This window comes from Dermacentor albipictus, chromosome 6 (genome assembly GCF_038994185.2).
Source record: "Dermacentor albipictus isolate Rhodes 1998 colony chromosome 6, USDA_Dalb.pri_finalv2, whole genome shotgun sequence".
Classification (NCBI taxonomy): Eukaryota; Metazoa; Arthropoda; class Arachnida; order Ixodida; family Ixodidae; genus Dermacentor; species Dermacentor albipictus.
Window position 1 is genome coordinate 17,099,074 of NC_091826.1, and position 12,644 is coordinate 17,111,717.

The 12,644-nt window shown below is 43.2% G+C and overlaps 1 long non-coding RNA gene across 1 annotated transcript; it reads left to right on the top strand.

Moving 5' to 3' along the window:
* Positions 1–1,911: 1,911 nt before the first annotated feature.
* LOC135914425 (uncharacterized) lies at positions 1,912–11,941 on the top strand. The gene is made up of 5 exons (XR_010568307.2): positions 1,912–2,053; positions 3,905–4,065; positions 4,711–4,796; positions 8,359–8,439; positions 11,684–11,941. It is a non-coding gene; the product is annotated as an uncharacterized lncRNA (long non-coding RNA).
* The last annotated feature ends 703 nt before the right edge of the window (positions 11,942–12,644 follow it).

Genomic DNA, 12,644 nt, shown 5'->3' on the forward strand with positions numbered 1-12,644 from the left:
GTTTATCCTATAAATATTATACAGTCTTCCATATGCCAAGTTCATTGTTGTCATACGAATAAATGTCGGCATGTTTATCGAAAATACAAAATATACTCAAACCTCTGCACTTTGAGAAAGAACGTCATGTTTTCCGACAGCTGGGTGATGTTTAAAGCTTTTTATTCTGTTTGAGCAACCACTAGCATTTAAACAGATTAATGAATTACTGCTCTATTTACACTCTTTATCATTCATGAAAGTCGAACCCGGCAATTTTCTAAAGAAGTGATTTGTAGAAGCGTTAATTCGGTTTCTTCGAAGACTTCATAAAAAGGAGTTTATAAAGCTACTGCATTCTGTCCATAAATAAATCTGTTAATGGAAATTCATACTTTACAGGAACAAAAGCTTTTCCCTCAAATAAAATTTAAGCCATATGAAATTCAGCAGACTTCCGTTCTTTTCACTTTTGGCCTATTTCGACGTGGTTCAAAGGCTCCAAATGTAGCCACATATGATTCCGTGGCCAATGCCATGACTATACAAAGCTTGGTACTTTGATTTGGAAGTGGCAAATATCCGTCCTTCATTCAAACACTGGCTACGAAGAACCCGCTCTAGATACGTTGCTCTACAGACAGTGAAGTTCTGAAAGTTCTGACGACTGGCGTTCTGATACAACACTTCAAAATTCAGCAGAATCAGTTGGTTTCTTGCTGGCACGGTACCGCAGCGCACCTGCCAAACTTTCAGGCCACATCAATTTCTTCGTGGCAACAGCGCAATTTAGACTTTTTGTAAATTTTGTGCCTGCGACAGGCTTTGGCTTTCTATGCGGCTCATCTCAATTCTATACCTAAGCATGACCAGCACCAGGAAGGTCAGTTATGGTATACCCGAACATAACGTAACTGAAAAATTTAGGTTTATCAATTTTGGTTAAACGCGCAGCCTGAACGTTCATCCATGCGACTGCCAACAAACTTTATCTAATGTAAATAACAATTTTACAATCAGGCGTTGATCTTGATGAAATTGAAAGAAAAGTACAATGAGAGACAAAGTATCAGATGCATAAAATACAGTATTCAACGGTAAAATTGCGTGCCAGGGACTTTTAAGGAAGCAGAAGCTAGTTGACATGTCAAAATCATTGCGGTTTACTTCAAAACAGCGCAATCAAAGATAGGCAAAATACAAGGCCGGCAAGTAAGAAAGGACAGAGCGCAGACTACCCACTTTTATTGCAGGAAATGCTTGGAAGCCTTTGAAAAGGCATGCTTTTCACATGCGCTACCTGCAAATGTGAAAAACTAATAATCCTGCCACCCCTCGATAACTAGATTAGCACTTTATTTTGCGCAAAAGCAGATACGATAGACAAATTAAATTCTGGGTTTTTACGCGCCAAAACCACGATCCGATTATGAGGCACGCCGTAGTGGGGGACTCCGGACCACCTGGGGTTCTTTAACGTGCACCTAAATCTAAGTACACGGGTGTTTTTGCCCCCCATCGAAATGTAGCTGCCGTAGCCGGGATTCGATCCCGCGACCTCCCACTTAGCAGCCCGCCGCCACAGTCACTAAACAACCACGGCGGCTATACGATAGCCTCTCTCTGTATGATCCCAAATTGTATGATCCCAGTTGACGTCAAGTCGATCCGATGCGTAAAGTTGTTGATCCGATGCGTTAAGGTCACGTTCGTCTAAACAGTTGTTTCATGACACCTTTAAAAGAATAGACACCTCGTAGCGAGCGCTGGGAATTGACCGCGACTTGTTTCGACGCAAGCCCGCAGACACCTTGACGTGCACTAAGGTCATAAATCTTGTACCCTCGACATTTAGCAACAAATGTCACAGCCCGGAGTTGCACGCCTAAAGTCGCGCAGCGCTATTAAATCTCGCACACCAGAAACGCAACGATTTCGCAAGATGCTTTTTTCGCTGGGTGCGTTTATTGTTTGGTTTCCGCTCGCTTGCGGCGACGCCATCGACACCTGCAGCTCAGAAGAGAGTCTTTCCAGCATTGCTAGCCATTTCCGGCAGTATCCTGATGCTGGAAAAGTAAGTTTTTTTCTCTATTATCTACGCTTCGTCAACATAGCCCTGAAGCTAGGAATAGGCTTTCTCATAAGCATGCATTGCCGAATGCGACACGGGTAGTGATGGCTCGCGATGACCATATATTCTATGCCGAGTACTGCCTGCATACAAAATACGGCTTATAAGAATTATTTTCATTTTCCATAATTTTTTGCCCTTCGTCACTGGCTGGTACGATGCCAGCTTTTTGCTAGCGCTAATGTCGTCAAATCGGTATGATGGGCGATAAGCAAATAATAGATTAGAATGAAAAAAAGATGCATTATGCGGCCCTAGCACTCTCCATTTATTGCTCAGCTACGTTGCACGAAAGATCGAACAAGTCGTCCACAAAAAGTCTTAAAGACGCGAAACAAATGTGCTCAAAAACCATTATAATCAATGCACAAGTACGAACAACCATATTTTACGAGTTTTCAAAAGGTTTGAAGATATCCCACGCGTTTGTATGCGCTTCTCTTGGTTTTGTGTGCCGGTTTACGGGCTTCAATGCCATCAATACACAAATACCAACTAGCCCGCTGCCTACCCTCCTGCAATATTTCACGAGTCCCGGGAGCCACCTTTGCGACTCTTCGTCCGACGAAGCGGATGGTTGTGACACGCGTGCTACCGCTTTATATAGGTCGATCACCTTATAGCAGCGCCAGGTTTTGCTTCGCTTGACATCTGCCTTCGCTTACACCAGACCGCTGAAGCAGAACCATGCATTTCGCATCTACACTGAGACGGAATCAGAAGTTTTACTGTGGACCCAATAAGCAGGTGCTGTGGCTTGATCGTTGCAACGTGTACATATACTTACGACGCTGTTATCTTCCGTTCTCGACTTTCACGTACTTTTCGAATGAAAAAATGAGAGAGTTCTCAGAGGGACAAACGTAAGCGGAACGTCTCAGGACTTCGATTTATACAGTATCAACGTCTACAGCATAAAATGAACATCTCATATCGCCGTGCTCCACCAATCTGCATCAATCTGTCTGCCATTATTTCTACAAATATTTTTTTGTGTGTACGTTTAAGAAAATTTTGCTCAGGTCTCATTTTAAGGCGATTTGCGTGCGGTTTATTTTTACGTTTTCTGTCCTGCGTTGGTTTGTTTTATATCTATAGTATAGGCACACTCGGGAGACGGCTGTCGATAGCGCCCTGCACCAAAGTGCGCCGATGATTGATATAGGCGTGATGGAAAGGAAGAAACGTGACGTCATGGCACGAGAGAGGGAGAAGCTGTTAAGGGAGTGGCGGAAGCGAGTTTCGGAAAGCTCGGCTGTGAAATAACTCCCGAGTACAAAGAGATTAAAAGCAGATTTACGAGTCCGACCGCTATAAATCTCGAAACTGTAAACATTATTATAGCAATATTCGACACGGAAGCCACTCGCTTCTGGGGGCGGTATTAGCTACCGCATAACTAGTCGGTGTACGAAAGTGTGGTGCTGTCACATAGGTGCACTGTAAGACGGCTCTTTGCCGTTGCATAAATCGGTCGTCTTGTCATGCGAAAGAAAAATGCCAAGTCTTTAGCGGCAGTGTTGGCTATGTAACAGTGATTTATCTCCAGAACACGGTTCTGGTAATATCTGCCAGGAAGCTACTTTACATTTAGATTTATTTCGATAGGTATGTTCCTACGGTGCAGCATTTTGTTTGAGTACACAATTTGTCTGTGAGCTTTTATAGCTATAGCTATGAAAGCTCACAGACAAATTGGGCTCACAACATTTGTTTCAGTGTATACACTGAAACAAATGTTGTGCGCCCGAAAACTGTTTATCAGACGCCATTGCGTGCGGTCTCTTTTTACAGTTCATCAATCACACGGAGTCGCTGTACTGTTTGGTGTACCATTCCGCAGACAGAAATTTCAGACACAGGATGCCCTGCCTATGCGCCCGCGCGTCGTTTATTGGGAAACATGGAGAACCTCACACTTTATTGTACCAATACTCGCCCAACAAAACACACCTGTAAGTATTGCTCCGTACTTGCGAGGGACGTACTTGCGAGGGACGTGCTTGCTGGTAATTGGGAATGCGAATGCTGTGGCTGTTACGGCAATACGACTCTGCCGTAGTCACGACCATCCACTGGCACTGCCCTTTCTGAAACTAATGTAAGCTTGTGCATCATGCATCAAAATGCCACATCAGCCGGCATCGACTGAACGAGCTGCTTGAATGAACGAACTTTAACCGTCTCCAATCGAAACGTCTCTGGTTTCAATTTTAAATAAAATTCATTTGTACATTAGGCAAAAAGAATTTTTCAGTCATGTAAATTTATTTGCAGTACTCACAACGAGTACGCGAATGCGTCTATGGCGTACGTGCTTGTGACGGACACGTCGTGCAAACGGACGAATTTCTGAATTTTCCAGAAATTGTTTGGCATTTCGTGCCAGAGTGGACGCAAATTTTACAAGGCTGGTAATTCTCACAAGTGAGATAGCGGGGACGAGACGAAGCACCAGCGCGATTCGTGTAAGGAGAATAGCAAGATTGGAAGCACGAACTTTGCACTGAAGAGAATATACTTTCTTTTTCATCTCTAGGCTCCCAAGTATGAAGTAAGAGCACTGAAAATGCCGTTTAAGATATGTCTTTCATTTTCAGATACACTGGAGTAACAAAAGCGCGAACGAACAGAACAGATGGAGCCTTCCGAAAAGATAATCAGATCGTTATTGAATACGTTAAAAGTACGTATTTACTATCGTGCAGCTTATTTGGTCATTAATGTTATCTATGTTTGCCTGCAAGGCCAGCGATTCTTGCCACGTTTACCCAAAACCAAAGGTTTTGTCTGCACCGTTGCTACACCGCACGTACTGTTGTTGGACCACTTGACGAATTAGTGAACCCTAAGTTTTAGAGAATTTGCATCGATTAAAAGATAATGCGGATCCCACGCACTGTGGAAATAGGGCTGGCCAAAGATACTTTCCAGTTGTATCACGATACGACAGAAGATACTCGGGCAACAAGTATTTGAGATGCAAATACAATATACTAGCGCAATTATTGTCTCCAATGCGATACTTTCCATTTGTATCTTAAGATAGTTCGATACATTCGCAAATTTCTTATTATACATCTATATAATCTAGCAGCAAACAGCGATGCGCATCAATGTTTGCTTCGGAATTTCTTAATTCCAACCAATCTTGTTTGGTTGGAGTTTGGAATGAAATGTCTGTTAGTATTTCAAAATTGTTGTCTTCCTCGCTCAAGGTATAATATTTTCATTCCACAACAATCTGTGAAAGCCACCAGACGCACGGTAACCCTATTCTCGCGTTCTAATTCAGGCTTCGTAACAAAGCACCGTGCAAGAGAGACTTCGATAACGGCAGTATAGCGTCATCAGAATTTTCGCGCAAGACGCCGCATGCATTGGCGTACGCAGCACAGAACGGTGGCTACGAGCAAGTGTCATGGTACCGACGCGACAATAAACAACAAATCAGGAAATCAAATGGTCGGCTGCACGCAGACGTTCGTGCGCTTGTTTTTGTCGAGACGGCGCGACCGCCACCACGTGACTCTTCTCCACCAATAGGGACGCGCAGACCTCATCGCCTGCCCTCGCCGGAGGGCTCTGGCGGAAAAATAAGAAAATGTTGCTGCCTTTAGTTTTATTCAGGTGCCTTTGTGGCAGCAGTATCAGCTTGAGAAGCGGAGTTCAGCCATCGTTTATAGTTTCGCACGGTGATATTGCGATAGCCTGTATCTTGCATCTTAAGATATACGATACATTCTTTCGTGTATCGAAAATAAAGATACTGACACACTTCTTGCCCACACCTATCATGATACAGATACAAGATACCCAAAAAGTGTCTAAGATAGTATGTAAGTTGCATTTATCGTTGAGACTGCCCACCACTATGTGGAAATCGGTGAATGCGAAGCTCATTTGATGTAGTTGCTTGTTTAATGCTCAGTATGTTGACGTTGCGTGATGTTTTATCATGTAAGTAGTATGTTGAGTTAATTAGCAAGTCATTATTGCGTTACGTATGTGCTATACTAATGTCACGCATGTGAATGACATTGCTTGTGTTGAAACAACACACGAGAGTGCGTTAAGCTTACTTTTGTATTTCTTCAACAAAGTGAATAAATTCCCCAGCTTCATATTCGATGATCAACTGTACCTCACAGTGGTGGAAGTTTTCCCATGTACCTTCGGTTGTCATTGAACGCCCTCTGTGATGTATGAACGAGCGCCCCTACGCTACGTGCTTTCCATCAAACTCCTCCATGCTAACGTCCTGTTTTCCCTCTCCCGGCTCGGCTGTTGGGAGGACCCCTCTTTTCTACATCTACTCGGAGAGAGATTGTCACAATATCTTAAGAAAGAGTCAAACAAGCTAGGTTCACATGTTACACCTGAGTGGCTGGGATGCGATAGCATTATCAGCACGTGCCCACCTACGCCTTCGATTGAATTGCCTGCAGGATAAGAGGGTACACATCGCGCACTTCTGTCAGGATCATCAGTGTGCCCCTCGTGCTGTTCCAGAGTTTAAAAAAGCGCGCACTTGCTTCGCAGACGTGCCTCACATGCAAGACACTCGTATCACAGTGTTGTAGAGAGCGAAATCTCTATATAGAAAAGCAGGGTGGTTAGCCGGCGTTATATTCGCCTACATGCTACTCTGCAGCGAATGGGATAAAGAGAAAAGAAATACCCCAGGAAATGATGGGCAGAAACAGCATTGTACCATAATTGAACCCATTCCGTGTCACGCTATTATCCCTAATTCGGAGCAAAATCGGCCACATTGTTTTTAAGGACCTCAATTGCCAACATGTTTTACTGTTTTAGTTCCTCCGCCACATTATACTAGCACCTGCTTGCACTGCCCCGTGTAGTGCAAATAGCTGCGAATTTTCCGTGACCCTCCCAATTTCAGAACTTCGACACGTGGATATTCACAGTGAAACTGGCATTGAAGAGGCGCCTGCTCTACTGTCGGCGCAGACCGCGGTCGACCTAGACAGCCATCAACGATAGTTACACACGCAGTGTTGGTCGAGTCACGTGATGTGCGCTTCGTTTGTCGCGCAGATTGGTCTTACGATAACCCACCTGCCACAGTTGCCGGAAAGCCCTTCAGTCTTTCAAGGAAAACTGTACAGCAAAACTTTCTATGCAATAAAAAAGTGCCATAAAACACAGGTCCACTATTAAACTAAGAACCTCATTGGTAATCAGTACAAAACAACACTTATTCTTTAGCTTCAGAGGGGAAAAAATTGCTCCATTATGTACAAATGACCTTCTATTGGCAAAAAGAAATATTTTCGAGACCTTTGTGCAAGGACTGAGCTGTAATCAGTGCTGGTATACTAATTAGGAGTTTCCCTTAATAAAAGTAGACCGTACTGTATACCTTGATTTCTATGAACCCAAATTACTGATAGCTAGCTTGCTACTTTCTTGTTATGCAACGCTAGGGGACTCACGACTATGCTCACCACCATGTTTGTTTTCACCGAAAATGTGTAAGCATTAAACTTCGTGATAAATCTCCCGGTATTCGATTCGATATTCGGCTTTTCCTTTCTTGATGAAATTGGATGTTCAATCCGAAATCTACTATTCGGTATTCGCATACCCCTATCTACAAGCATTAAAATTACCTCACTAATTATTTATTTATCGTTGATTGAGGACCTTAACAGAGAGAGTTCATAGAAGAATAAAAATGGGTTGGATCGTATGCGGCAGACATTGTCAGTTCCTGACTGGAAGCTTACCATTATTATTGAAAAGGAACGTGTACATTCAGTGAATTTTACCGGTGCTGACATATCGCAGAGACTTGGAGACTGACAAAAAAAGCTTGAGAACAAGTTAAGGGCCGCACAAAGAGCGATGGAACGAAGAATGCTAGACATAACGTTGAGAGACAGAAAGAGAGCGGTTTGGATCAGAGAGCAAACGGGTGCCAATACGGGAGCCGATACGCTAATTGGCATTAAGAAGAAAAATGGTGCTGGGCAGGTCATGTAATGCGCAGGTTAGATAACCGTTCTTCCATTAGGGTTACAGAATGGGTACCAAGAGAAGGGAAGCATAGTAGAGGAAGACAGAAGACTAAGTGGTGCGATGAAATTAGGAAATTCGCGGGTGCTAATTGGAATCGGTTGGCGCAAGACAGGGGTAATTGGAGATCGCAGGGAGAGGCCTTCGTCCTGCAGTGGACATAAAATATACTGATTATGATGACTGTTATTATTTATTTTTTCCAGATTTCGAACTTTACACAGAAACAATCAGGATCCTATTCACAGATTATCAAAGCTGTGCGGTGCTTAACTCGACAATCTTGGGTGAGTTTGCTAGTCAAAAGCCGGTCACTGAAGTAGACAAGCCGATTTGTTGAGAAATACCTGTTTCGTTTGAAATTGTAGATAGCAAGTCTCGGGTCTCGTTTCCTCGCTTTTCAGCGTTTTTATTCTTTCATGGCTAAGTGAAAGTTCCACGTCGAGTCCCCCCCCCCCCAACTCAAATTTTTCCTTCTCAAATGCAAGGATGTAACAGATGTGCTCTTTTTATGTAGCCGCTTCACGCTTCATTGATTACAATTGTACAATCGTAATTATTGAAAATGCAATAAATATTTTTTCCATTTGAAGGCGTACGCCATGTGTACGCATTTTTTCTTTTGTCCTTGACGTTACAAGTAATCACTGAAGACCATAGCGCCTGCAAACCACTAGCATGACAAGTTGCGATATATATATGCAAGTTAGTCACTCTCCTTTTCCAATCAACATTTTGATCACCCTCCTTTTTAAAATATATAATGCAGAACGGTAGTTTGTGCCATCGTCTATGCATACGCGTTGGAGTGCACATGCAGGCGACATTTTTCTCGACAGCTTCTTGGCAGAAGGGATAAATGGTTCGTAATTCCTTCTACACTTTCTGTGACCTTAGATATGTAATGTGACGCTAAATTCTTACAGCAGCTTCAGAGCCGTCGTCAAGCGCTCCCAGAAAACGTCATTGTCCCGCGGAGATTACCAAAATTTGCGTTGAGAAAACTAGTGATCCAATTTCCAATTCTTTACGTGCCAAAACAACGATTCGATTATGAGGCACGCCGCAGTGGGGGAGTGCGGATTAATTTCGACCACCTGGGATTCTTTAACGGTCACCGAATGCAGGGTTGACAGGCGTTTTTGCATTTCTCCCCCATCTAAATGCGGCCGGCGCGGCCTGAATTTGATCCGGCGACCTCGTGCTTAGGGGCGCAACGCCAAGGCCACTAACCTACCCCGCCGGATTCCAGGCAGACTAGGCAGATGAATTGCTGCACAGCTCAACAGGATAGTACCAGTTTTCATCGCATCACAGCGGTACTTGTCATCTGCTTTTTAAAACTGAAACAGTTTCGAATTAGCAGCAGTCAGTGGCTATCGTCTGATGCACCACACTAGGGGCGGGCTATGCATTGTCATGGCATGAATAATTGCGCGCGGAGTTTGAAGTATTCCGCTAAATAAGAACTGCTATGTGAGCTGCACAAAAAAGCAATCTGAAGAATACTCTACTTCTGCGTTAATCTTTTTTATTGAGGAGTGGTGAACGGGCTTCTACATGGACCCACAGCTCCGAAACTCTTGGTGGCGAATCGCGTTTTCCATTGCCTATCTAAAATGTGGCTCCTAGCGATTACGGAGGATTGGCCAGGAAACGGGTGGATTATCCCAAGTTATAATTAAAAATAAGATTTTACGATTGGTACGAGCTAAATGATGTAGAATGTGAAATCATCTGGTAAAATAAAATCGACAATAGAAGAAATATTTACCATTCATTAAAATGTACAAAAAAGGGCAATATACAATTTTAACAGGGCGTTCGGATGCATTACATAAGAATTTTCTGGATAGCGAAGCAAACATCCCTGTGGCTGAATCCGAGGGTGGAAGCTCCGAATGAAGCAATAACAGGTTCTGTTAAATCTAGGCCAAGTCTTTTTTTCCAAGAACTAGTTCCAATATTCTCTTTATTGACGCAGTAAAACGGTAACAAGATAGAAAAAATGATGAATTCTTACTTGCGCATTAAAAAAAAAGATAGAATGGGAAGGTCAACAAACCTGACCTGTGTAAGTAAAAGTTCAGGGAGAGAATGGGCCAACTTAATTGTTTAAGGCAGACTTCGAGCATCCTTGTGTTGCAGAATTCGCTATGCCAGGGCAATTCCAGGTGCTTACAATCTGGAGAAGTCAGTCGCTACTGTGTCTGACAATGCCTTCATAATCGGACGCATCCGAAACGAAGCCGCAGTGATTTTTACTGTCAGGGGTAGAACAGAAAGGACTGGGCTGCAAAGCGACAACAAACCTTTATGACCAAATACTCAAATAAATGAACAGATTGCATATAGAAAGGAACTAGCAAGTGAAATAGTTAAGTCATGGCCAAATCACTAGACGTGGAAAGAGAAGATCACGCAGATAGTGAGTAGGCATCAGTAGTAGTTGAATGGTATAATTTACGTAGAGCTCGAACCAGCCCCATAAACTCAGCCGGAAAAATAAGCAAAAATCAGGTCTTAAAGAATAAGACCATTCAAGTGCCGTACAAAATATTTTATTGCTTGACCTTTCCTCGCATTGCGATTCATTTAACGCAATGACAAACTTTCTTGCTAGTGCATTTAATGTTTTTGTAATAATCCGTTTAAGATGCCGTACGGTATTAGTTTAGTGTGGTTTGGGAAAATGTTATTAGCTGAACTTTCCGGGAAGTTCGAATACATCTTCACGGGAAGTAAACCGTGGATTTCAGCGTATAGTGGCTCAAGTAACGTTTGAACAAATATAACTTGCGGTGAATGAAACCTGCCACGGCTTAATGAGCGGAAAAGATAATTCTGGATCAGTGATGAAAATTATTTGAGAGCTGCTAAACGGTGACTCATACAGCCTATATAGAGCACCATCAAAGGCACATTTGCGTGCGTTAGCTCCTCTATTTTCGTCCGACCCTGATTGATCTCTGCTTTAATTCAAGAGGCTGATTTCCGAGCCATCATTTCTTTCTAGAATAACAAAATAAAGCAGTGCGGCAGTACGTGGCATTCGAATCATTAAGATTATCCGCAGCAGCCCTAACAGTTCTTCCTCGATTTTGTGTTAAGACATCAACAGCGACAGTGTAAGCTCACCCAGCGCACGCGCCGTACGATAGGGCGTTGTTGTAACGTTCGACCACGTTGGGCACCGGTTCGTATTACGCGACGCCGCGTTGCTCACGTCTGGGTCCTCTTGTACATCGTTGTTCAGGCTCAAATTCAAGTGCTCAAAGCCGAATCGCTAAATACGGCTTTACGTGTAATTGGCTAATGAAAAACCTAATTGAGTTATAGTGAAAGTTACTGCGTACAACCATTCATTCACCGAGCACAAAATTATGAGAAGGTGGCCTACTACAGATAAGTAATTGCATGTAATTAGTAACGTCAAAGTGTGGTTTCATGGAAGGATAAGATCGTGATCACAAGCGAACTCGTTTTTATTGTTCATGCTCATTTGTCCTAATCTCGCGCTCTTTCTGAAAGGTGCCATGTTGTGGGTTAGGCTCGACCACCTACTCAAAGAAGAACAAATGCCTTACTTGTGCACGCTTACGTATCAGCTCACCGCTCAAGACACTCGCCACATGGACTACGACTGGAAGGTGTGCCCGGAGATGAGAAGCTACAAGGAGAATACAAAGAGACCAAACGGCAAACCGCACAAAAAATCTCGATAAGCCCTGCGACGCTCATCTTTTCTTTCTTCTTTTTGTTGTTCTTTCAAGGAGTAAAACTTCCTGATGCCAATATTTGATTAGCACTAACAATATATAATCACCGATCACGACAAGTAGTCGAACAAGCAATGTAGCTGAAACCAACGTTTCGACAAGGGCACTTGTCCCCTTGTCCCCTTCAAACTAAATTACCGAAGCCACAATACTCTCAATAAGTATCCATGCCGTATGCACATCGACTTGCTGCTGGCTATCGCAAGTGAACTCTAGATTTAGAGAAAGTGCTACGACGCAAGTTAGTTGTCTGTAGGACTTGCACATCCTTGTTTCAGACCTCCCGCTAGACTTGAATTTCCTGCGGCGCCTCCGACATACCTGCGATGTTGAAAATGTGTTAGCATTTTCTTCTCTCCTCAAGACACACTTTATTGTTGCAGAGTTTGGTCCCAATATGCCACGTAGTTCCTGAACAGTTCGTTAGTCTCCTGCTAGCTCCGAGAAACGCAAGTATGAAAATGTTTACGTATACATGGTGCCCCTAAACTCTGCAATTTTTGCCATAGGTTGCAAAAAATCGCAACCTATGGCACAAAACAAGCCAGCACTAGAACTTAGTACTGTAATACTCCTAATTTGTTTTTGTTTTTTTTCTTAAACATTTCGGTGTCGGATGCAGATGTTCGCCACTTAATATGGAGATCTCCAGGCACACAATCGGAGCGATTCCGTCTTCTTCCACATGCCGGCCTCGTCTACACTATAAAGAC